A 9,630-nucleotide genomic window follows, 5' to 3' on the forward strand; every position below is an offset into this window, starting at 1 on the left:
GTTTTCCTTTCAGACAATTATTCTTAGGATGTTTGGAGTACATAGATAGGTTCATAGCGACATCCCAGATCGTGGAAACAACAATTGAATTAAGATCATCTATATTACGATTTTTATTATGAGTAGTATTTATGAGTAGTAACGGCTGCGCTATGAGAAATATATATATAATTAATATTATAATGATCATATCGACTGTAAGAGAAAAAAAAACACATTTAAAAGAAGAAAATATATAAAATATGATCTAGCAATAACAAAAATTGTAAACTGGCTGCGCTAAATAGTAACAGCTGCGTAACATAAAGAAAATAATATAATAAATTATAATAATTTATTAATAACATCACTCATATAAAACCAAATTCTAAAAAATTAATTTAAAAATTAATAAGAAATAAAACAACTTACGAAAATTGTAGAATGGATGCGATGAATAAGTTAAAACATATTATAACTTTACATTATTGTAAATGAAAATTAAGAATTAAAAATAAAAAAAAATAGCATTAAATTTTTGTTTTTATTCAACCACAAGAGAACGACATATTATAAACCTATGATAAATTAAAGAAATAATAATAAAAAATTAAAAAATCAATATATTTCTAAGTCCCTAATTTTTTTGCACTTATAAAAAAAATAGTTTGTAAGATTTTCTAAAAGCATATATGCAAAGTATTTTGATTTATTTGAAAATAATTGAAAATAGATTTTTCAAGGACGGTGTCGAGGTCACGGGGTCGGTGTCGTTTTTCGAAATTTGTTTACTTAATATAATAGAAGATGTTTTGTTTTAAATTAAGAAATGTTAAAATTAATAATTTAAAAACATTTGATTTTAATGACACTTAAAATTAGACACAATATTATAGGTTACTAACTAAAAATTGAAAAAACAACAATAAATAATAAAAAATAATAATAAAAAATTGAAAAAATCAAAAAATTCTTAAAAAATTGCAAAATAACCATTTTTCGGTTTAAAATTGAAAAAAGATGTTACATAAAAATAGTTTGTAAGATTTTCTAAAAGCATATATGCAAAGTATTTTGATTTATTTGAAAATAATTGAAAATAGATTTTTCAAGGACGGTGTCGAGGTCACGGGGTCGGTGTCGTTTTTCGAAATTTGTTAACTTAATATAATAGAAGATGTTTCGTTTTAAATTAAGAAATGTTAAAATTATTAATTTAAAAACATTTGATTTTAATGACACTTAAAATTAGACACAATATTATAGGTTACTAACTAAAAATTGAAAAAACAACAATAAATAATAAAAAATAATAATAAAAAATTGAAAAAATCAAAAAATTCTTAAAAAATTGCAAAATAACCATTTTTCGGTTTAAAATTGAAAAATAACCCTTTTTCGGGTTAAAATTGAAAAAAGATGTTACATAAAAATAGTTTGTAAGATTTTCTAACAGCATATATGCAAAGTATTTTGATTTATTTGAAAATAATTGAAAATAGATTTTTCAAGGACGGTGTCGAGGTCACGGGGTCGGTGTCGTTTTTCGAAATTTGTTAACTTAATATAATAGAAGATGTTTCGTTTTAAATTAAGAAATGTTAAAATTATTAAGTTAAAAACATTTGATTTTAATGACACTTAAAATTAGACACAATATTATAGGTTACTAACTAAAAATTGAAAAAACAACAATAAATAATAAAAAATAATAATAAAAAATTGAAAAAATCAAAAAATTCTTAAAAAATTGCAAAATAACCCTTTTTCGGGTTAAAATTGAAAAATAACCTTTTTCGGGTTAAAATTGAAAAAAGATGTTACATAAAAATAGTTTGTAAGATTTTCTAACAGCATATATGCAAAGTATTTTGATTTATTTGAAAATAATTGAAAATAGATTTTTCAAGGACGGTGTCGAGGTCACGGGGTCGGTGTCGTTTTTCGAAATTTGTTAACTTAATATAATAGAAGATGTTTCGTTTTAAATTAAGAAATGTTAAAATTATTAAGTTAAAAACATTTGATTTTAATGACACTTAAAATTAGACACAATATTATAGGTTACTAACTAAAAATTGAAAAAACAACAATAAATAATAAAAAATAATAATAAAAAATTGAAAAAATCAAAAAATTCTTAAAAAATTGCAAAATAACCCTTTTTCGGTTAAAATTGAAAAATAACCTTTTTCGGGTTAAAATTGAAAAAAGATGTTACATAAAAATAGTTTGTAAGATTTTCTAACAGCATATATGCAAAGTATTTTGATTTATTTGAAAATAATTGAAAATAGATTTTTCAAGGACGGTGTCGAGGTCACGGGGTCGGTGTCGTTTTTCGAAATTTGTTAACTTAATATAATAGAAGATGTTTCGTTTTAAATTAAGAAATGTTAAAATTATTAAGTTAAAAACATTTGATTTTAATGACACTTAAAATTAGACACAATATTATAGGTTACTAACTAAAAATTGAAAAAACAACAATAAATAATAAAAAATAATAATAAAAAATTGAAAAAATCAAAAAATTCTTAAAAAATTGCAAAAAACCCTTTTTCGGTTAAAATTGAAAAATAACCCTTTTTCGGGTTAAAATTGAAAAAAGATGTTACATAAAAATAGTTTGTAAGATTTTCTAACAGCATATATGCAAAGTATTTTGATTTATTTGAAAATAATTGAAAATAGATTTTTCAAGGACGGTGTCGAGGTCACGGGGTCGGTGTCGTTTTTCGAAATTTGTTAACTTAATATAATAGAAGATGTTTCGTTTTAAATTAAGAAATGTTAAAATTATTAAGTTAAAAACATTTGATTTTAATGACACTTAAAATTAGACACAATATTATAGGTTACTAACTAAAAATTGAAAATACAACAATAAATAATAAAAAATAATAATAAAAAATTGAAAAAATCAAAAAATTCTTAAAAAATTGCAAAATAACCCTTTTTCGGGTTAAAATTGAAAAAAGATGTTACATAAAAATAGTTTGTAAGATTTTCTAACAGCATATATGCAAAGTATTTTGATTTATTTGAAAATAATTGAAAATAGATTTTTCAAGGACGGTGTCGAGGTCACGGGGTCGGTGTCGTTTTTCGAAATTTGTTAACTTAATATAATAGAAGATGTTTCGTTTTAAATTAAGAAATGTTAAAATTATTAAATTAAAAACATTTGATTTTAATGACACTTAAAATTAGACACAATATTATAGGTTACTAACTAAAAATTGAAAAAACAACAATAAATAATAAAAAATAATAATAAAAAATTGAAAAATCAAAAAATTCTTAAAAAATTGCAAAATAACCCTTTTTCGGGTTAAAATTGAAAAATAACCCTTTTTCGGGTTAAAATTGAAAAAAGATGTTACATAAAAATAGTTTGTAAGATTTTCTAACAGCATATATGCAAAGTATTTTGATTTATTTGAAAATAATTGAAAATAGATTTTTCAAGGACGGTGTCGAGGTCACGGGGTCGGTGTCGTTTTTCGAAATTTGTTAACTTAATATAATAGAAGATGTTTCGTTTTAAATTAAGAAATGTTAAAATTATTAAGTTAAAAACATTTGATTTTAATGACACTTAAAATTAGACACAATATTATAGGTTACTAACTAAAAATTGAAAAAACAACAATAAATAATAAAAAATAATAATAAAAAATTGAAAAAAACAAAAAATTCTTAAAAAATTGCTAAAATAAACCCTTTTTCGGGTTAAAATTGAAAAAAGATGTTACATAAAAATAGTTTGTAAGATTTTCTAACAGCATATATGCAAAGTATTTTGATTTATTTGAAAATAATTGAAAATAGATTTTTCAAGGACGGTGTCGAGGTCACGGGGTCGGTGTCGTTTTTCGAAATTTGTTAACTTAATATAATAGAAGATGTTTCGTTTTAAATTAAGAAATGTTAAAATTATTAAGTTAAAAACATTTGATTTTAATGACACTTAAAATTAGACACAATATTATAGGTTACTAACTAAAAATTGAAAAAACAACAATAAATAATAAAAAATAATAATAAAAAATTGAAAAAAATCAAAAAATTCTTAAAAAATTGTAAAAATAACCCTTTTTCGGGTTAAAATTGAAAAAAGATGTTACATAAAAATAGTTTGTAAGATTTTCTAACAGCATATATGCAAAGTATTTTGATTTATTTGAAAATAATTGAAAATAGATTTTTCAAGGACGGTGTCGAGGTCACGGGGTCGGTGTCGTTTTTCGAAATTTGTTAACTTAATATAATAGAAGATGTTTCGTTTTAAATTAAGAAATGTTAAAATTATTAAGTTAAAAACATTTGATTTTAATGACACTTAAAATTAGACACAATATTATAGGTTACTAACTAAAAATTGAAAAAACAACAATAAATAATAAAAAATAATAATAAAAAATTGAAAAAAATCAAAAAATTCTTAAAAAATTGCAAAAATAACCCTTTTTCGGGTTAAAATTGAAAAAAGATGTTACATAAAAATAGTTTGTAAGATTTTCTAACAGCATATATGCAAAGTATTTTGATTTATTTGAAAATAATTGAAAATAGATTTTTCAAGGACGGTGTCGAGGTCACGGGGTCGGTGTCGTTTTTCGAAATTTGTTAACTTAATATAATAGAAGATGTTTCGTTTTAAATTAAGAAATGTTAAAATTATTAAGTTAAAAACATTTGATTTTAATGACACTTAAAATTAGACACAATATTATAGGTTACTAACTAAAAATTGAAAAAACAACAATAAATAATAAAAAATAATAATAAAAAATTGAAAAAATCAAAAAATTCTTAAAAAATTGTAAAATAACCCTTTTTCGGTTTAAAATTGAAAAATAACCTTTTTTCGGGTTAAAATTGAAAAAAGATGTTACATAAAAATAGTTTGTAAGATTTTCTAACAGCATATATGCAAAGTATTTTGATTTATTTGAAAATAATTGAAAATAGATTTTGCAAGGACGGTGTCGAGGTCACAGGGTCGGTGTCGTTTTTCGAAATTTGTTAACTTAATATAATAGAAGATGTTTCGTTTTAAATTAAGAAATGTTAAAATTAATAATTTAAAAACATTTGATTTTAATGACACTTAAAATTAGACACAATATTATAGGTTACTAACTAAAAATTGAAAAAACAACAATAAATAATAAAAAAAAATAATAAAAAATTGAAAAAATCAAAAAATTCTTAAAAAATTGCAAAATAACCCTTTTTCGGTTTAAAATTGAAAAATAACCTTTTTTCGGGTTAAAATTGAAAAAAGATGTTACATAAAAATAGTTTATAAGATTTTCTAAAAGCATATATGCAAAGAATTTTGATTTTTTTGAAAATAATTGAAAATAGATTTTGCAAGGATGGTGTCGAGGTCACGGGGTCGGTGTCGTTTTTCGAAATTTGTTAACTTAATATAATATTTCGTTTTAAATTAAGAAATGTTAAAATCAATAATTTAAAAACATTTGATTTTAATGACACTTAAAATTAGACACAATATTATAGGTTACTAACTAAAAATTGAAAAAACAACAATAAATAATAAAAAAAAAATAATTAAAAATTGAAAAAAACAAAAGATTCTTAAAAAATTGCAAAATAACCCTTTTTCGGTTTAAAATTGAAAAAAGATGTTACATAAAAATAGTTTGTAAGATTTTCTAAAAGCATATATGCAAAGTATTTTGATTTATTTGAAAATAATTGAAAATAGATTTTTCAAGGACTGTGTCGAGGTTACAGGGTCGGTGTCGTTTTTCGAAATTTGTTAACTTAATATAATAGAAGATGTTTCGTTTTAAATTAAGAAATGTTAAAATTATTACGTTATAAACATTTCATTTTAATGACACTTAAAATTAGACACAATATTATAGGTTACTAACTAAAAATTGAAAAAACAACAATAAATAATAAAAAAAAAATAATAAAAAATTGAAAAATTAAAAAATTCTTAAAAAATTGTAAAAAAACCCTTTTTCGGTTTAAAATTGAAAAATAACCCTTTTTCGGGTTAAAATTGAAAAAAGATGTTTCATAAACATAGTTTGTAAGATTTTCTAAAAGCATATATGCAAAGTATTTTGATTTATTTAAAAATAATTGAAAATAGATTTTGCAAGGACGGTGTCGAGGTCACGGGGTCGGTGTCGTTTTTCGAAATTTGTTAACTTAATATAATAGAAGATGTTTTGTTTTAAATAAGGATATGTTAAATTATTAAGTTAAAAACAGTTGATTTTAATGACACTTAAAATTAGACACAATATTATAGGTTACTAACAAAAAATTGAAAAAACAACAATAAATAATAAAAAAAAATAATAAAAAATTGAAAAAAACAAAAAATTCTTAAAAAATTGCAAAAAAACCCTTTTTCGGGTTAAAATTGAAAAAGATGTTACATAAAAATAGTTTGTAAGATTTTCTAAAAGCATATAAGCAAAGAATTTTGATTTTTTTGAAAATAATTGAAAATAGATTTTGCAAGGACGGTGTCGAGGTCACGCGGTCGGTGTCGTTTTTCGAAATTTGTTAACTTAATATAATAGAAGATGTTTTGTTTTAAATTAAGAAATGTTAAAATTATTAAGTGAAAACATTTGATTTTAATGACACTTAAAATTAGACACAATATTATAGGTTACTAACTAAAAATTGAAAAAACAACAATAAATAAAAAAAAAATAATAAAAAATTGAAAAAATCAAAAAATTCTTAAAAAATTGTAAAAAAACCCTTTTTCGGTTTAAAATTGAAAAATAACCCTTTTTCGGGTTAAAATTGAAAAAAGATGTTTCATAAAAATAGTTTGTAAGATTTTCTAAAAGCATATATGCAAAGTATTTTGATTTATTTGAAAATAATTGAAAATAGATTTTGCAGGGACGGTGTCGAGGTCACGGGGTCGGTGTCGTTTTTCGAAATTTGTTAACTTAATATAATAGAAGATGTTTTGTTTTAAATAAGGATATGTTAAATTATTAAGTTAAAAACATTTGATTTTAATGACACTTAAAATAAGACACAATATTATAGGTTACTAACAAAAAATTGAAAAAACAACAATAAATAATAAAAAATTGAAAAAAACAAAAAATTCTTAAAAAATTGCAAAAAAACCCTTTTTCGGGTTAAAATTGAAAAAGATGTTACATAAAAATAGTTTGTAAGATTTTCTAAAAGCATATAAGCAAAGAATTTTGATTTTTTTGAAAATAATTGAAAATAGATTTTGCAAGGACGGTGTCGAGGTCACGCGGTCGGTGTCGTTTTTCGAAATTTGTTAACTTAATATAATAGAAGATGTTTTGTTTTAAATTAAGAAATGTTAAAATTATTAAGTGAAAACATTTGATTTTAATGACACTTAAAATTAGACACAATATTATAGGTTACTAACTAAAAATTGAAAAAACAACAATAAATAAAAAAAAATAATAAAAAATTGAAAAAATCAAAAAATTCTTAAAAAATTGTAAAATAACCCTTTTTCGGTTTAAAATTGAAAAATAACCCTTTTTAGGGTTAAAATTGAAAAAGATGTTACATAAAAATAGTTTGTAAGATTTTCTAAAAGCATATATGCAAAGAATTTTGATTTTTTTGAAAATAATTGAAAATAGATTTTGCAAGGACGGTGTCGAGGTCACGGGGTCGGTGTCGTTTTTCGAAATTTGTTAACTTAATATAATAGAAGATGTTTCGTTTTAAATTATGAAATGTTAAAATTATTAAGTTAAAAACATTTGATTTTAATGACACTTAAAATTACACACAATATTATAGGTTACTAACTAAAAATTGAAAAAACAACAATAAATAATAAAAAAAAATAATAAAAAATTGAAAAAATCAAAAAATTCTTAAAAAATTGCAAAATAACCCTTTTTCGGTTTAAAATTGAAAAATAACCTTTTTTCGGGTTAAAATTGAAAAAAGATGTTACATAAAAATAGTTTATAAGATTTTCTAAAAGCATATATGCAAAGTATTTTGATTTATTTGAAAATAATTGAAAATAGATTTTGCAAGGACGGTGTCGAGGTTACAGGGTCGGTGTCGTTTTTCGAAATTTGTTAACTTAATATAATAGAAGATGTTTCGTTTTAAATTAAGAAATGTTAAAATTATTAAGTTAAAAACATTTGATTTTAATGACACTTAAAATTAGACACAATATTATAGGTTACTAACTAAAAATTGAAAAAACAACAATAAATAATAAAAGAAAATAATAAAAAATTGAAAAAAACAAAAAATTCTTAAAAAATTGTAAAAAAACCCTTTTTCGGTTTAAAATTGAAAAATAACCCTTTTTCGGGTTAAAATTGAAAAAAGATGTTTCATAAAAATAGTTTGTAAGATTTTCTAAAAGCATATATGCAAAGTATTTTGATTTATTTGAAAATAATTGAAAATAGATTTTGCAAGGACGGTGTCGAGGTCACGGGGTCGGTGTCGTTTTTCGAAATTTGTTAACTTAATATAATAGAAGATGTTTTGTTTTAAATTAAGAAATGTTAAAATTATTAAGTAAAAACATTTGATTTTAATGACACTTAAAATTAGACACAATATTATAGGTTACTAACTAAAAATTGAAAAAACAACAATAAATAATAAAAAAAATAATAAAAAATTGAAAAAAACAAAAAATTCTTAAAAAATGGCAAAAAAACCCTTTTACGGGTTAAAATTGAAAAAAGATGTTACATAAAAATAGTTTGTAAGATTTTCTAAAAGCATATATGCAAAGTATTTTGATTTTTTTGAAAATAATTGAAAATAGATTTTGCAAGGACGGTGTCGAGGTTACAGGGTCGGTGTCGTTTTTCGAAATTTGTTAACTTAATATAATAGAAGATGTTTCGTTTTAAATTAAGAAATGTTAAAATTATTACGTTATAAACATTTGATTTTAATGACACTTAAAATTAGACACAATATTATAGGTTACTAACTAAAAATTGAAAAAACAACAATAAATAATAAAAAAAAAATAATAAAAAATTGAAAAATTAAAAAATTCTTAAAAAATTGTAAAAAAACCCTTTTTCGGTTTAAAATTGAAAAATAACCCTTTTTCGGGTTAAAATTGAAAAAAGATGTTTCATAAACATAGTTTGTAAGATTTTCTAAAAGCATATATGCAAAGTATTTTGATTTATTTAAAAATAATTGAAAATAGATTTTGCAAGGACGGTGTGGAGGTCACGGGGTCGGTGTCGTTTTTCGAAATTTGTTAACTTAATATAATAGAAGATGTTTTGTTTTAAATAAGGATATGTTAAATTATTAAGTTAAAAACATTTGATTTTAATGACACTTAAAATTAGACACAATATTATAGGTTACTAAAAAAAAATTGAAAAAACAACAATAAATAATAAAAAAAATAATAAAAAATTGAAAAAAACAAAAAATTTTTAAAAAATTGCAAAAAAACCCTTTTTCGGGTTAAAATTGAAAAAAGATGTTACATAAAAATAGTTTGTAAGATTTTCTAAAAGCATATATGCAAAGAATTTTGATTTATTTGAAAATAATTGAAAATAGATTTTGCAAGGACGGTGTCGAGGTCACGGGGTCGGTGTCGTTTTTCGAAATTTGTTAACTTAATAT

At 21.6% G+C, this 9,630-nt stretch overlaps 1 long non-coding RNA gene across 1 annotated transcript; it reads left to right on the plus strand.

Annotated features, from left to right (window-relative positions):
* The first annotated feature begins 641 nt into the window (after positions 1–641).
* LOC127282183 (uncharacterized) lies at positions 642–3,270 on the plus strand. Its single transcript, XR_007843159.1, has 3 exons — positions 642–1,104; positions 2,696–2,836; positions 3,207–3,270. It is a non-coding gene; the product is annotated as an uncharacterized LOC127282183 (long non-coding RNA).
* The last annotated feature ends 6,360 nt before the right edge of the window (positions 3,271–9,630 follow it).

This window comes from Leptopilina boulardi, unplaced genomic scaffold, assembly GCF_019393585.1.
Source record: "Leptopilina boulardi isolate dan_hultmark-lab unplaced genomic scaffold, ZJU_Lbou_2.1 LbouV2_29, whole genome shotgun sequence".
Taxonomy (NCBI): domain Eukaryota; kingdom Metazoa; phylum Arthropoda; class Insecta; order Hymenoptera; family Figitidae; genus Leptopilina; species Leptopilina boulardi.